The sequence below is a fragment of the Bos mutus genome, chromosome 6 (genome assembly GCF_027580195.1).
Source record: "Bos mutus isolate GX-2022 chromosome 6, NWIPB_WYAK_1.1, whole genome shotgun sequence".
Taxonomy (NCBI): Eukaryota; Metazoa; Chordata; class Mammalia; order Artiodactyla; family Bovidae; genus Bos; species Bos mutus.
This window is the reverse complement of record NC_091622.1, coordinates 78,881,111-78,897,616: the sequence shown is the minus strand read 5'-3', so window position 1 is coordinate 78,897,616 and position 16,506 is coordinate 78,881,111. Positions and strand designations below refer to the sequence as shown.

At 37.8% G+C, this 16,506-nt stretch overlaps 1 pseudogene; it reads right to left on the bottom strand.

Annotated features, from left to right (window-relative positions):
- Nucleotides 1–15,564: 15,564 nt before the first annotated feature.
- LOC102274776 (small ribosomal subunit protein uS14-like) lies at nt 15,565–15,887 on the bottom strand (annotated as a pseudogene).
- Between the last annotated feature and the right edge of the window lie 619 nt (nt 15,888–16,506).

Here is a 16,506-nt window from a genome sequence, read left to right as displayed (position 1 = left end):
AACTTTGTTGATATATAAAAGGATAAGAATAAGAGGAAATTAAACTGTTAAATTTAGCTTTTCTTATTGAGATATCCTGAGGCATGTCCCAATGTGATCAAATACAAATCTATTAAGACATTTATTTATGTGATACTGTAATATTTGTGATACTAAGTATTTTAGATATTTCCATACTTAAGGAAAATATGCTCAGAAAATTATCAACATTAATGAATACATTTAGGAGATAAAAGGGCCAAGTTTCTTGTGATTTGTTTTCCTTTCAAGGGAAATAATAATGGAAATGGTATAAGAAACAAAGATTTAGATATTTTAAAAAATTAAGTTCAATAACTCATGTATCTGCCTTTAAATAAACCCTTTTATAATCTCAGATAAGTATTTAGAATACTAGAATTCATGTTACTTTAATATTCACAAGTAATATCTTCCCTAAAGCCTCTAAATCCTAATACTCCCAAAGGAATGTAATAGAGAAATAAAATATATTATTTTAAAGAAATAAAGGACGTACTGAGGAAATGCAAATATCTAGTAACACAAAGTCATGTATCATGGAAATAAAAATGAAAATACATGTATATTTACTTAATTTGTTGAAACTAGCATGTCTTATGATTTCGAACCCAGACTTCAAAAGTAGTGCACAGCTCTAGGAAATGACTCATAATTTTTATTCTAACATACTCATGCATGTTTTGGAACACTTGATCTTCAAATCATTTATTTTTTTTCAAGCCATTTTTTTTCTATTTATCAAAACAAATTCAGTAATGCACTAACAATCTTAATTTCTATGTGGACTCTACATTTATACCTTATACATTAGCACAAAGTTTCAATATGCATTTACCTTGCAAAACTACATTTCTCTGGACATTCTTTGCCTAAAAATTCTTCCTCCCTCTTTTCCAAAATTCTTTCAGAGAATATTGAAAATACAGAATATAAACATGATAAAGCTGACCCCAAAATATTTTATTTTATTTTTAATATAAATTTATTTATTTTAATTGGAGGTTAATTACTTTAAAATATTGTATTGGTTTTGCCATACATCAACATGAATCCACCACAGGTATACATGCGTTCCCCATCCTGAACCCTCCTCCCTCCTCCCTCCCCTTAACATCCCTCTGGGTCATCCCAGTGCACCAGCCCCAAGCATCCAGTATCATGAATTGAACCTAGACTGGCGATTCATTTCATATATGATATTATACATGTTTCAATGTCATTCTCCCTAATCATCCCACCCTCTCCCTCTCCCACAGAGTCCAAAAGACTGTTCTATACATCAGTGTCTCTTTTGCTGTCTCGCATACAGGGTTATTGTTATGATCTTTCTAAATTCCATATATATGCATTAGTATACAGTATTGGTGTTTTTCTTTCTGGCTTACTTCACTCTGTATTATAGGGTCCATTTCTATCCACCTCATTAGAACTGATTCAAATGTGTTATTTTTAATGGCTGAGTAATACTCCATTGTCTATATGTACCACAGCTTTGTCATCCATTCATCTGCTGATGGACATCTAGGTTGCTTCCATGTCCTGGCTATTATAAACAGTGCTGCGATGAACATTGGGGTACACGTGTCTTCTTCAATTCTGGTTTCCTCAGTGTGTATGCCCAGCAGTGGGATTGCTGGATCATTCTTCTCTTTGATTTGGAATAACCTAGAAATAAGTATTCTTTCTAAATATATATTTATTGCTGGCACGATGTGAGGAAAGAATCCACCTGCAGTGCAGGAGTCCTGGGTTTGATTCCTGCATTGGGAAGATCCCCTGGAGAAAGGAAAGATTACCTACTCCAGTACTCTGGCATGGAGAATTCCATGGACTGTGAGGTTGCAAAGAGTTGGACACAATTGAGTACTTTCACTTTCAGTGACAGGAAAAGCAAGACACGGGTCACACAAATATTACCAAGGTCAGTTAATCTCTTCAATCTCAGTTGTTTTTTGATCTGGTTGGTTAGAAGGATTTTACTAATGTGATCCATTTCTTTCTGGTAAACTGTTTGCACTTGATTTATGACATGTTAAATCTCTCAGTTTTTCTCCTATTTAAGAATTAAAGCTTTCTCTGTCTTTTGCTGATGTGTAGACAGACGTTGAGGAGAAGGCAATGGCATCCCACTCCAGTACTCTTGCCTGGAAAATCCCATGGATGGAGGAGCCTGGTAGGCTGCAGTCCATGGGGTCGCTAGGAGTCGGACACGACTGAGCGACTTCACTTTCAATTTTCACTTTCATGCACTGAAGAAGGAAATGGCAACCCACTCCAGTGTTCTTGCCTGGAGAATCCCAGGGACGGGGGAGCCTGGTAGGCTGCTGTCTATGGAGTCGCACAGACTCAGACACTACTGAAGCGACGCAGCAGCCGCAGCAGCAGCAGACAGACAGGCATTGAAATGCTCCAAGTGTCATTCCTTGGACCGTATTTTCTTTTTATTTTATTCTCACCTTCTAGATAATTTTGATCACTTTCATGGCCTTATGTGACAACTGCCATAACTCTGATCCAGACTTCTCAGAAATCTTGGTTTGTCTGTTTGAATGTGTGATACACATATCAAGATTAATATATTAATACCTGAATTTTATTTTTTTTATCATGGTTTTTTCCACATTCTTCCTCTAATAACTAAACATTAACTCTGTCCATCTAGTTTCTCATTGGAAAAATGCATTGGAATAATCCTCAACTCTTCTGTCCCTTTCACTACCCATATTCCATTATTTATCAGTAATTCCTGTGAGATCTATTTTTAATATTGTTTTTTTTTAAATTTTATTTTATTTTTTAACTTTACAATATTGGATTGGTTTTGCCATATATCGAAATGAATCCACCACAGGTATACATGTGTTCCCCATCCTGAACCCTCCTCCCTCCTCCCTCCCCATACTATCCCTCTGGGTTGTCCCATTGCACCAGCCCCAAGCATCCAGTATCGTGCATCGAACCTGGAATGGCGACTCATTTCATATATGATATTATACATGTTTAATGCCATTCTCCCTAATCATCCCACCCTCTCCCTCTCCCACAGAGTCCAAAAGACTGTTCGATACATCAGTGCCTCTTTTGCTGTCTCGTATACAGGGTTATCATTACCATCTTTCTAAATTCCATATATATGCGTTAGTATATTGTATTGGTTTTTTTCTTTCTGGCTTACTTCACTCTGTATAATAGGCTCCAGTTTCATCCACCTCATTAGAACTGATTCAAATGTATCCTTTTTAATGGCTGAGTAATACTCCATTGTGTATATGTACCACTGCTTTCTTATCCATTCATCTGCTGATGGACATCTAGGTTGCTTCCATGTCCTGGCTATTATAAACAGTGCTGCGATAAACATTGGGGTACACGTGTCTCTTTCCCTTCTGGTTTCCTCAGTGTGTATGCCCAGCAGTGGGATTGCTGGATCATAAGGCAGTTCTATTTCCAGTTTTTTAAGGAATCTCCACACTGTTCTCCCTAGTGGCTGTACTAGTTTGCATTCCCACCAACAGTGTAAGAGGGTTCCCTTTTCTCCACACCGTCTCCAGCATTTATTGCTTGTAGACTTTTGGATCACAGCCATTCTGACTGGCGTGAAATGATACCTCATAGTGGTTTTGATTTGCATTTCTCTGATAATGAGTGATGTTGAGCATCTTTTCATGTGTTTGGTAGCCATCTGTATGTCTTCTTTGGAGAAATGTCTATTTAGTTCTTTGGCCCATTTTTTGATTGGGTCATTTATTTTTCTGGAATTGAGCCATAGGAGTTGCTTGCATATTTTTGAGATTAGTTGTTTGTCAGTTGCTTCATTTGCTATTATTGTCTCCCATTCTGAAGGCTGCCTTTTCACCATGCTTATAGTTTCCTTTGTTGTGCAGAAGCTTTTAAGTTTAATTAGGTCCCATTTGTTTATTTTTGCTTTTATTTCCAATATTCTGGGAGGTGGGTCATAGAGGATCCTGCTGTGATGCATGTCAGAGAGTGTTTTGCCTATGTTTTCCGCTAAGAGTTTTATAGTTTCTGGTCTAATGTTTAGATCTTTAATCCATTTTGAGTTTATTTTTGTGTATGGTGTTAGAAAGTGCTCTAGTTTCATTATTTTACAAGTGGTTGACCAGTTTTCTCAGCACCACTTGTTAAAGAGATTGTCTTTAATCCATTGTATATTCTTGCCTCCTTTGTCAAAGATAAGGTGTCCATATGTGCGTGGATTTATCTCTGGGCTTTCTATTTTGTTCCATTGATCTATATTTCTGTCTTTGTGCCAGTACCATACTGTCTTGATGACTGAGGCTTTGTAGTAGAGCCTGAAGTCAGGCAGGTTGATTCCTCCAGTTCCATGCTTCTTTCTCAACATAGCTTTGGCTATTTGAGGTTCTTTGTATTTCCATACAAATTGTGAAATTATTTATTCTAGCTCTGTGAAGAATACCGTTGGTAGCTTGATAGGGATTGCATTGAATCTATAAATTGCTTTGAGTAGTATACTCATTTTCACTATATTGATTCTTCCCATTCATGAACATGGTATATTTCTCCATCTATTAGTGTCCTCTTTGATTTCTTTCACCAGTGTTTTATAGTTTTCTATATATAGGTCTTTAGTTTCTTTAGATAAATATATTCCTAAGTATTTTATTCTTTCTGATGCAATGGTGAATGGAATTGATTCCTTAATTTCTCTATTTTCTCATTATTAGTGTATACGAATGCAAGGGATTTCCGTGTGTTGATTTTTTATCCTGCAACTTTCTATAATCATTGATTATTTCTAGTAATTTTCTGGTCGAGTCTTTAGGGTTTTCTATGTAGAGGATCATGTCGTCTGCAAACAGTGAGAGTTTTACTTCTTCTTTTCCAATTTGGATGCCTTTTATTTCTTTTTCTGCTCTGATTGCTGTGGCCAAAACGTCCAAAACTATGTTGAATAGTAATGATGAAAGTGGGCACCCTTGTCTTGTTCCTGACTTTGGAGGAAATGCTTTCAATTTTTCACCATTGAGGATAATGTTTTCTGTGGGTTTGTCATATATATCTTTTATTATGTTGAAGTATGTTCCTTCTATTCCTGTTTTCTGGAGAGTTTTTATCATAAATGGATGTTGAATTTTGTCTAAGGCTTTCTCTGCATCTATTGAGATAATCAAATGATTTTTATTTTTCAATTTGTTAATGTGGTGTATTACATTGATTGATTTGCAGATATTGAAGAATCCTTACATCCCTGGGATAAAGCCTACTTGGTCATGGTGTATGATCTTTTTAATGTGTTGTTGGATTCTGATCGTTGGAATTTTGTTAAGGATTTTTGCATCTATGTTCATCAGTGATATTGGCCTGTAGTTTTCTTTTTTTGTGGGATCTTTGTCAGGTTTTGGTATTAGAGTGATGGTGGCCTCGTAGAATGAGTTTGGAAGTGTACCTTCCTCTGCAATTTTCTGGAAGAGTTTGAGTAGGATAGGTGTTAGCTCTTCTCTAAATTTTTGGTAGAATTCAGCTGTGAAGCCATCTGGATCTGGGATTTTGTTTGCTGGAAGATTTCTGATTACAGTTTCGATTTCCATGCTTGTGATGGGTCTGTTAAGATTTTCTATTTCTTCCTGGTCCAGTTTTGGAGAGTTGTACTTTTCTAAGAATTTGTCCATTTCTTCCACATTGTCCATTTTATAGGCATATAATTGCTGATAGTAGTCTCATGATCCTTTGTATTTCTGTGCTGTCTGTTGTGATCGCTCCATTTTCATTTCTAATTTTATTGATTTGATTTTTCTCCCTTTGTTTCTTGATGAGTCTGGCTAATGGTTGTCAATTTTATTTATCCTTTCAAAGAACCAGCTTTTGGCTTTGTTGATTTTTTCTTTTTTGCTAATTTTTGCTATTGATTTTTGCTATATTTTTGTCTCTCTTTTTTTTTTTTTTTTTTTTTTTTGTTTTTTGCATTTATTTCTGCCCTAATTATTAAGATTTCTTTCCTTCTACTAACCCTGGGGTACTTCATTTCTTCCTTTTCTAGTTGCTTTAGGTGTAGGGTTAGGTTATTTATTTGACTTTTTTCTTCTTTCTTGAGGTATGCCTGTATTGCTATGAACTTTCCCCTTAAGACTGATTTTAAAGTGTTCCACAGGTTTTGGGTTGTTGTGTTTTCATTTTCATTCATTTCTATGCAAATTTTGATTTCTTTCTTGATTTCTTCTATGATTTGTTAGTTATTCAGCAGCGTGTTGTTCAGCCTCCATATGTTGGAATTTTTAATAGTTTTTCTCCTGTAATTGAGATCTAATCTTACTGCATTGTGGTCAGAAAAGATGCTTGGAATGATTTCAATTTCTTTGAATTTACCAAGTCTAGATTTATGGCCCAGGATGTGATCTATCCTGGAGAAGGTTCCGTGTGCGCTTGAGAAAAAGGTGAAATTCATTGTTTTGGGATGAAATGTCCTATAGATATCAATTAGGTCTAACTGATCTATTGTATCATTTTAAGTTTGTGTTTCCTTGTTAATTTTCTGTTTAGTTGATCTATCTATAGGTGTGAGTGGGGTATTAAAGTCTCTCACTATTATTGTGTTATTGTTAATTTCTCCTTTCATATTTGTTAGCATTTGTCTTACATATTGCAGTGCTCCCGTGTTGGGTGCATATATATTTATAATTGTTATATCTTCTTCTTGGATTGATCCTTTGATCATTATGTAGTGACCGTCTTTGTCTCTTTTCACAGCCTTTGTTTTAAAGTCTATTTTATCTGATATGAGTATTGCTACTCCTGCTTTCTTTTGGTCCCTATTTGCATGGAAAATCTTTTTCCAGACCTTCACTTTCAGTCTGTATGTGTCCCCTGTTTTGAGGTAGGTCTCTTGTAGACAACATATGTAGAGGTCTTGTTTTTGTATCCATTCATCCAGTCTTTGTCTTTTGGTTGGGGCATTCAACCCATTTACATTTAAGGTAATTATTGATAAGTATGATCCCATTGCCATTTACTTTATTGTTTTGGGTTCGAATTTATACACCCTTTTTATGTTTCCTGTCTAGAGAATATCCTTTAGTATTTGTTGGAGAGCTGGTTTGGTGGTGCTGAATTCTCTCAGCTTTTGTTTGTCTGTAAAGCTTTTGATTTCTCCTCCATATTTGAATGAGATCCTTGCTGGGTACAATAATCTGGGCTGTAGGTTATTTTCTTTCATCACTTTAAGTATGTCTTGCCATTTCCTCCTGGCTTGGAGAGTTTCCTTTGAAAGATCAGCTGTTATCCTTATGGGAATTCCCTTGTGTGTTATTTGTTGTTTTTTCCTTGCTGCTTTTAATATTTGTTCTTTGTGTTTGATCTTTGTTAATTTGATTAATATGTGTCTTGGGGTGTTTCGCCTTGGGTTTATCCTGTTTGGGACTCTCTGGGTTTCTTGGACTTGAGTGATTATTTCCTTCCCCATTTTAGGGAAGTTTTCAACTATTATCTCCTCAAGTATTTTCTCATGGTCTTTCTTTTTGTCTTCTTCTTCTGGGACCCCTATGATTCGAATGTTGTAGCTTTTAATATTGTCCTGGAGGTCTCTGAGATTGTCCTCATTTCTTTTAATTCGTTTTTCTTTTTTCCTCTCTGATTCATTTATTTCTACCATTCTATCTTCTAATTCACTAATCCTATCTTCTGCCTCTGTTATTCTACTATTTGTTGCCTCCAGAGTGTTTTTGATCTCATTTATAGCATTATTCATTATATATTGACTCTTTTTTATTTCTTCTAGGTCCTTGTTAAACCTTTCTTGCATCTCCTCAATCCTTGTCTCCAGGCTATTTATCTGTGATTCCATTTTGATTTCAAGATTTTGGATCAATTTCACTATCATTATTCGGAATTCTTTATCAGGTAGATTCCCTATCTCTTCCTCTTTTGTTTGGTTTGGTGGGCATTTATCCTGTTCCTTTACCTGCTGGGTGTTACTCTGTCTCTTCATCTTGTTTAAATTGCTGAGTTTGAGGTGTCCTTTCTATATTCTGGCAGTTTGTGGAGTTCTCTTTATTGTGGCATTTCCTCACTGTGTGTGGGTTTGTACAGGTGGCTTGTCAAGGTTTCTTGGTTAGGGAAGCTTGTGTCCGTGTTCTGGTGGGTGGAGCTGGATTTTTTCTCTCTGGAGTGCAATGAAGTGTCTAGTGATGAGTTATGAGATGTCTATGGCTTTGGGGTGACTTTGGGCAGCCTGTATCTTGGAGCTCAGGGCTGTGTTCCTGTGTTGCTGGAGACTTTGCTTGGTATGTCTTGCCCTGGAACTTGTTAGCCCTTGTGTGGTGCTTGGTTTCAGTGTAGGTATGGAGGAATTTGATGAGCTCCTGTCAATTAATGTTCCCTGGAGTCAGGAGTTCCCTGGAGTCAGGGTTTGGACTTAATCCTCCTGCTTCCAGTTATCAGTCTTATTTTTACAGTAGTTTCAAAACTTCTCCTTCTATACAGCACCACTGATAAAACATCTAGGTTAAAGATGAAAAGTTTCTCCACTGTGAGGGTCACCCAGAGAGGTTCACAGTGTTACATGGAGAAGAGAAGAGGGAGGAGGGTGTTAGAGGTGACATGAATGAGATGAGGTGGAATCAATAGAGGAGAGAGCAGGCTAGCCAGTAATGACTTCCTTATATGCACTCCACAACTGGACCACTCATAGATGTTCACGGAGTTATATGGAGAAGAGAAGAAGGAGGAAGGAGACAGAGGTGGCCAGGAGGATAAAAGGGGGGAATGAAGAGGAGGGAGACAAATCCAGCCAGTAATCAGTTCCCTAAGTGTTCTCCACCATCTGGAACACACAGAAATTCACAGAGTTGGTTAGAGTAGAGAGGGGTTAGGGAGGAGACACAGGCGACCTGGTGGAGAAAAAGGAGAGTCCAAAGGGGAGAGAGCAGTCAAGCCAGTAATCTCACTCCCTAGTAAAAAATGGGTACTGAAGATTGAGTTCTTAAAGGTATAAAATTGGTAACAAACACATAAAAGCAAAAATTAAAAATCTAGAGTTTGGAATTTCAAAAATGCAATGTTAAAGAAAAGAAGGAAAAGAAAGAGAGAAAAAGAACAAAAAAAAAAACCCAAAGTCACAAAAATTATAAAGAAAATATAGATACAAAATTGATAACGAATACCAATAAGCAAAAGTTAAAAATCTAGAGTAGAGTTTGGAATTTCAAAAATACAATGTTAAAAAAAAGAAGAAAGAGAAACAGAGAGAAAAAAAAAAACAACAAAGTTGCAAAAATTATAAAGAAAATATAGGTACAAAATTGATAACAAATACCAAAAAGCATAAATTAAAAGTCTAGAGTAGATTTTGAAATTTCAGATATACAATGTTAAAGAAAAGAAGAAGAAAAGAAAGAGAGAGAAGAAGAAAAAAAAAGTCACAAAAATTATTTAAAAAAAAAAAAAAATAGGTACAAAATTGATAACAAATACCAAAAAAAAGCTAAAATCAAAAATCTAGAGTAGAGTTTGGAATTTTAAAAATGTAATGTTAAAGAAAAGAAGAGAAAAAAAAAGAAAAACAAAGGTCACAAAATTTATAAAAAATATATATATGAAGTTTTTTTTTAAAAAAATAGTTTTTTTTTTTTTTTTGCAGTACTAGTAGGTTATAAAAGTGAAAATTAAAGGAGTAATAGAGGACTTAAACATTTTTTTAAAAATTAAAAAAAAAAAAAAGAAAGAATGATCGTAAAAATAGTAAAACTGTATCTAGGACTTTCTCTGGTGTTATTGTGGATATTGTGTGGTCAGTTCATTTTCGGCTAGTTCCTTGGTCCAGCTTATATTTCTCAAGATCTATAGGCCCCTTCCTATGTAGTCAGTACTAACCACAGGGTTTTAATCTATTGCCTGTAGCTTCCAAGGCGGTTCCCTCTGTTATAGCTTCTTCTGTTTGCTGGTCTCTTCAGTGTCTGATTTCCACCCTGACACAAAGGGGATGGTGGTGGACACTTTTTTTTTGGTCTCACTTGTTCAGTTGTGCTGTGGGGAGGGAGAGACGCTGCAAACAAAAAACACTGGCGTGTGCTCGCAGTGCCTCAGCCACACTGGGCCTGCCCCCCACTCACGGCGCATGTAGCCTCCCTGCCCACACAGCTCAGGCTCTAGGTTGCTCCACCAGGAACCATCCGCAGCCGGCCTTGGGCTGCTTGCACCTCCCAGGTCTAAGATGCTCAGGTTCAGGCACTCAGGTAGCCCTCAGAGGCTCAGACTCAGTTGGGCCTGCTTTTTGTGCCCTTCCCAGGTCCGAGCAGCTCAGGTGATGAGGTGTTTGGCGAGCATGGTTGCTGTGACTTATCACCTCCCCACCGCTCGGTTATCTAGGTGTACAACCAGTGCACCTTCTCAGGTGGATGTTGACCATCCAGAACCCCAAGAAGTTTTAGTTAGCAAAGAAACCTGCATACAGTTTTGTAGATAATGTCTCTCTGGGGCTGCGATTGCCCACTTCCAGCTCTGGCTGCCTGTCACCGGAGGGGGATGGTCTGCAGTCGGCTATCTCTGTTCAGTCCTTTGCTCCTTCCATGGGTCTGGTGGTGTCTTAGGTTAGGGCTGGCTTTTTGTGTGGTAGATATCCCACAGTCTGGTTTGCTAGCTCAAATTATTTAGCTCAGATAGTGCTCGGGGTATTCAGGCCAGATCCTTACTCTAAGCGCTGCAGCCTGTGCCGTGCCTCCCTGCTCAGCCCCAGCTTGCTAGTGGCGTGTGCAGGCGTCTGCGCTGCCTCTCCACTGGGTGAGTTACCAAAGGGCTTGTAATCTGCAGGTTTTAATTATTTATTTATTTTTCCTCCCTGTTATGTTGCCCTCTGTGCTTCCAAGGCTCGGCACAGATTCGGCCATCAGAATGTCTCCTGGTGTTTGGAAACTTTTCTCTTTTTAAGATTCCCTTCCCCGGGACAGAGCTCCATCCCTCCCTCTTTTGTCTCTTTTTTTGTCTTTTATATTTTTTCCTACCTCCTTTCGAAGACAGTGGGTTACTTCTCTGGGTGCCTGATGTCCTCTGCCAGCATTCAGAAGTTGTTTTGTGGAATTTACTCGGCGTTTAAATGTCCTTTTGAGGAATTTGTGGGGGAGAAAGTGTTCTTTCCATCCTATTCCTCCGCCATCGTAGCTCTTCCCTCCTATTGTTTTTTTTTAACCTGACCTCTCACTATCTATACCTGGTTCAAGTCATTGATTTTTTTAATTAATTTTTTTGGTGTATGATTATTTTACAATGTTGTTTTACAACTTCACAACAAAGTGAATCATCATGTATATTTTATATTCTATATTAACTATAAATATATATTACATATACAGTGATTATATATATGTAATTATTATATATATATATTATTATAATATGTGTGTGTGTCTGTATTTTCTTGTATTTCCTTCCTATTAGGTCACCACAGAACATTGGGTGTAGAGTTCCCTGTGCTATACATTAGGTTCTCAATAGTTATCTATTTTATACCTAGTAGCATATATATGTTAATCCCAATCTCCCATTTCATCCCAACCACCTCCTCCCCATATTGGTATCCGTAAGTTTGTTTTCTACATGTGAGACTCTATATCTGCTTTGCAAATAAGTTCATCTGTATCACTTTTTTAAATTCTGCGTTCAGATCAGATCAGATCAGTCACTCAGTCGTGTCCAACTCTTTGCGACACCATGAATCACAGCACGCCAGGCCTCCCTGTCCATCACCAATTCCCGGAGTTCACTCAGACTCATGTCCATTGAGTCAGTGATGCCATCCAGCCATCTCATCCTCTGTCGTCCCCTTCTGCTCTTTCCCCCAATCCCTCCCAGCATCAGAGTCTTTTCCAATGAGTCAACTCTTCACATGAGGTGGCCAAACTACTGGAGTTTCAGCTTTAGCATCATTCTTTCCAAAGAAATCCCAGGGCTGATCTCCTTCAGAATGGACTGGTTGGATATCCTTGCAGTCCAAGGGACTCTCAAGAGTCTTCTCCAACACCATAGTTCAAAAAGCAATATTATGATTTTTTTTTTCTCTTTGACTTAAATTCACTCCATATGATAGTCTCTAGGTCTGTCCACATCTCTCCAAATGGTACTAGTTCATTCTTTTTATGTCTGCGTAATATTTCACTGTAAAAATGTACCACATCTTCTTCATTCATTCCTGTGTTGATGGATATGTAGTTTACTTACAAGTCCTGTCTATTGTAAATAGTACTTTAATTAAGATTGGCATGCATGTATGTTTTAAAATCATGGTTTTCTCCAGGTATATGCCCAGGCATGGGTCACAGGGTAGTTCTGTTCTTAGTTTTGGATACTGTTATCCATAGTGGCTGTACCAATTTACCTTCCTATTGAGAGTGTAGGAGGATTATACTCCCCAAAATCCACTCCAGGATTTTTTGTAGGCTTTTTGATGATGGCTCAGGTCATGAACTCCTTATTGCCAAATTCAGACTTAAATTAAAGAAAGGGGGAAAACCACTAGACCATTCAGGTATGACCTAAGTCAAATCTCTTATGACTATACAGTGGAAGTAAGAAACAGATTTAAGGGACTAGATCTGATAGACAGAGTGCCTGATGAACTATGGATGGAGACTTGAGACGTTGTACAGGAGACAGGAAGCAAGACCATCCCCAAGAAACATAAATGCAAAAAGACAAAATGGCTGTCTGAGGAGGCCTTACAAATAGCCGTGAAAAGAGGAGAAGAGAAAGCAAAAGAGAAAAGGAAAGATATATCCATTTGAATGGAGTTATAAGGAAAAGCAAGGAGAGATAAGAAAACCTTCTTCAGTGATCAAAGCAAACAAATAGAGGAAAACAGTAGAATGTGAAGACTAGAGATTTCTTCAAGAAAATCAGAGATACCAAGGGAACATTTCATGCAAAGATGGGCTCAATAAAGGACAGAAATGGTATGGACCTAACAGAAGCAGAAGATACTAAGAAAAGATGGCAAGAATACACAGAAGAACTATACAAAAAAGATCTTCACAACTGATATAATAACAGAGGTGTGATAACTCCTACTCACCTAGAACCAGACATCTTGGAATATGAAGTCAGGTAGGCCTTAGGAAGCATCACTATGAACAAAGTTAGTGGAGGTTATGGAATTCCAGTTATGCTACTTCAAATCCTAAAATATGTTGCTGTGAAAGTGTTGCACTCAATATGTCAGCAAATTTGGAAAAGTCAGCAGTGGCCAGAGGACTTGAAAGGTTCAGTCTTCATTGCAACCCCAAATAAAGGTAATGCCAAAGAATGCTCAAACTACCGTACAATTGCACTCATCTCACGTGCTAGTAAAGTAATGCTTAAAAGTCTCCAAGCCAGGCTTCAGTAATATGTGAACCGTGAACTTCTTGATGTACAAGCTCATTTTAGAAAAGGCAGAGGAACCAGAGATCAAATTGTCAACATCTGCTGGATCATCAAAAAAGCAAGAGAGTTCCAGAAAAACATCTATTTCTGCTTTATTAACTATGCCAAAGCCTTTGACTGTGTGGATTACAATAAACTGTGGAAAATTCTGAAAGACATGGGAATACGAGACCACCTGACCTGCCTCTTGAGAAAGCTCTATACAGGTCAGGAAGCAACAGTTAAAACTGGACATGGAACAACAGACTGGTTCCAAATAGGAAAGGAGTACGTCAAGGCTGTATATTGTCACCCTGCTTATTTAACTTATATGCAGAGTACATAATGAGAAATGCTGGGCTGGAAGAAGCACAAGCTGCAATCAAGATTGTCGGGAGAAATATCAGTAACCTCAGATATGCAGATGACACCATCCTGATGGCAGAAAGAGAAAAAGAACTAAAGAGCCTCTTGATGAATGTGAAAGAGGAGACTGAAAGAGTTGGCTTAAAGCTCAACATTCAGAAAACTAAGATCATGACATCTGGTCCCATCACTTCATGGGAAATAGATGGGGAAACAGTGGAAACAGTGTCAGACTTTATTTTTCTGGGCTCCAAAATCACTGCAGATGGTGACTGCAGCCATGAAGTTAAAAGACACTTACTCCTTGGAAGGAAAGTTATGACCAACGTAGACAGCACATTAAAAAGCAGAGACATTAGTTTGCCAACAAAGGTCCGTCTAGTCAATGCTATGGTTTTTGCAGTAGTCATGTATAGATGTGAGAGTTGGACTATAAAGAAAGCTAATAGCCAAGAATTGATGCTTTTGAACTGTGGTGTTGGAGAAGACTCTTGAGAGTCCCTTCGACTTAAGGAGATCCATCCAGTCCATCCTAAAGGAGATCAGCCCTGGGTGTTCTTTGGAAGGAATGATGCTAAATCTGAAACTCCAGTAGGCTGGCCACCTCATGCGAAGAACTGACTCATTGGAAAAGACTCTGAAGCTGGAAGGGATTGGGGGCAGGAGGAAAAGATGACAGAGGATGAGGTGTTTGAATGGCATCACTGACTCAGTGGACGTAAGTTTGAGTGAACTTCAGGAGTTGGTGATGGACAGTGAGGCCTGGCGTGCTGCGATTCATGGGCTCGCAAAGAGTCAGATACAACTGAGCGACTGAACTGAACTGAATGTTGAAGCTGAAATTCCAATACTTTGACCACCTGATGCAGAGAGTTGACTCACTGAAAAGACCCTGATGTTGGGAAAGATTGAGGGCAAGAGGAGAAGGGGCCAACAGAGAATGAGATGGTTGCATGGTATCACTGACTCAATAGACATGGGTTTGGGTGGATTCCAGGAGCTGGTGATGGACAGTGAGGCCTGGCGAACTGTGATTCATGGGGTTGCAAAGAGTCAGGCATGACTGAGTGACTGAACTGAACTGATGATGGCCGTTCTGACTGGTGTGAGATGATGCCTCATTATAGTTTTGATATACATTTCTCTAATAATTGGTGAGTTAGAGCATCTTTGCCTATGTTTCTTGGCCATATGTATGTCTTCTTTGGAGAAATGTCTATGTAGGTCTTATACCCTTTTTTCCAATGAATTATTTTTTTCTTGTGTTAAGCTATATGAGGTTTTTTTTTTTTTTTAATGTATTTTGGAGATTAAGCTCTTATCAGTTGCTTTGCTTGCAATTTTTTCTTCCATTCTGAGTGTTGTCTTTTCATTTTGTTTATGGTTTCATCTCTGTGCAAAACGTTTTAAGTTTAATTAAGTTCCATTTGTTTATTTTTGTTTTATTTTCATTGCTCTCGGAGATGGATCAATGAAGATCTCACTGTGATTTATGTCAAAGAGTGTTCTGCCTCTGTTTTCCTCTAAGAGATTTACAGTGTTAACTTACACTTAGGTCTTTAGTCCATTTTGAGTTTGATTTTATGTATGGTGTTCTAGAGTGTTCTAAGGGATTTTTTTTTTTAACCAGTTTTCCCAGCGCCATTTATTGAAGAGACCATCTTTTCTCCATTGTATATTTTTGCCTCCTTTATTATAAATTCGGTGATCATAAATGTGTACATTTATCTCCAGGCTTTTTATCCTGATCAATTGAACTATTTTTTTTTTTTTTTATGTGTGTGTCTGTGTGTCGGTACCATACTGTATTAATTACTGTAGTTTTATAGTATAATCTGAAGTCAGACAGCCTGATTCCTCAAGCTCGATTTTTTCTTTCTCAAGATATCTTTGGCTATTTGAAGTCTTTTGTGTTTTGTTTTTTGAGTAAGATAGATGACCTGGATGACCCATTAAGGGAAGTTCACACTCAATCCAGCCTAATGAAGGCGATGTCACATGCTGGTGGAAAGACTGGTGGCACGTTTGAGGCCATATTTCCCAATCAGACCATCCTGATTTGAGCAGACACAGCAAAGAAGAGAACCCTGGCCAAATTTTCTTGAATGACTCCAGTAAAGTTTCTGGTGACCCATATTGCTTTCTTGGCTGCAGAGATGCAAAAGACTCAAGTCATTGAATTTTGTAACCTGAATTACTATTCTTCTCACTGATCTTCCAGCCTCATCCTTTGCTTCACACTTCCAACTTTTCCCAATGCAGAAGATAGATTTATCCTTTTAAAATATAGGTCACTTCTTGGCTCAGTCATTACTCTCCATTGTTTTCTTATCATAGGCACAGTGAAATCCAAACTATTTTTCATGCCCTAGTAGGACCTCTATGAACTAGCCCATTGCTGTGTCTCTAGAATAATTAATATCTCCATCTGCTCTGACACTCATTTATTTTTCTCTAGACATCACTATGTCTAGAAAACTAGACACTTTTATATTCTTTGAACATCCTTAAAAGCATCCTATCTCAAGACCTTGATTAGCTCTTTTCTTATCATGAAAATCTCCCTTCCCTAAATTTTTAAATAATTTGTTCATTTCTTTCAGATTCAAATAAAATTTATCCTTATTAATCAATTATCCCTGACTAAAGTTAAAAACAGTATAGGAAATGGCAACCCACTCCAGTAATCTTGCCTGAAAAATTCCATGGACAGAGGAACCTGGCGTGCTACAGTCCATGGGGGTTGCAAAAGAG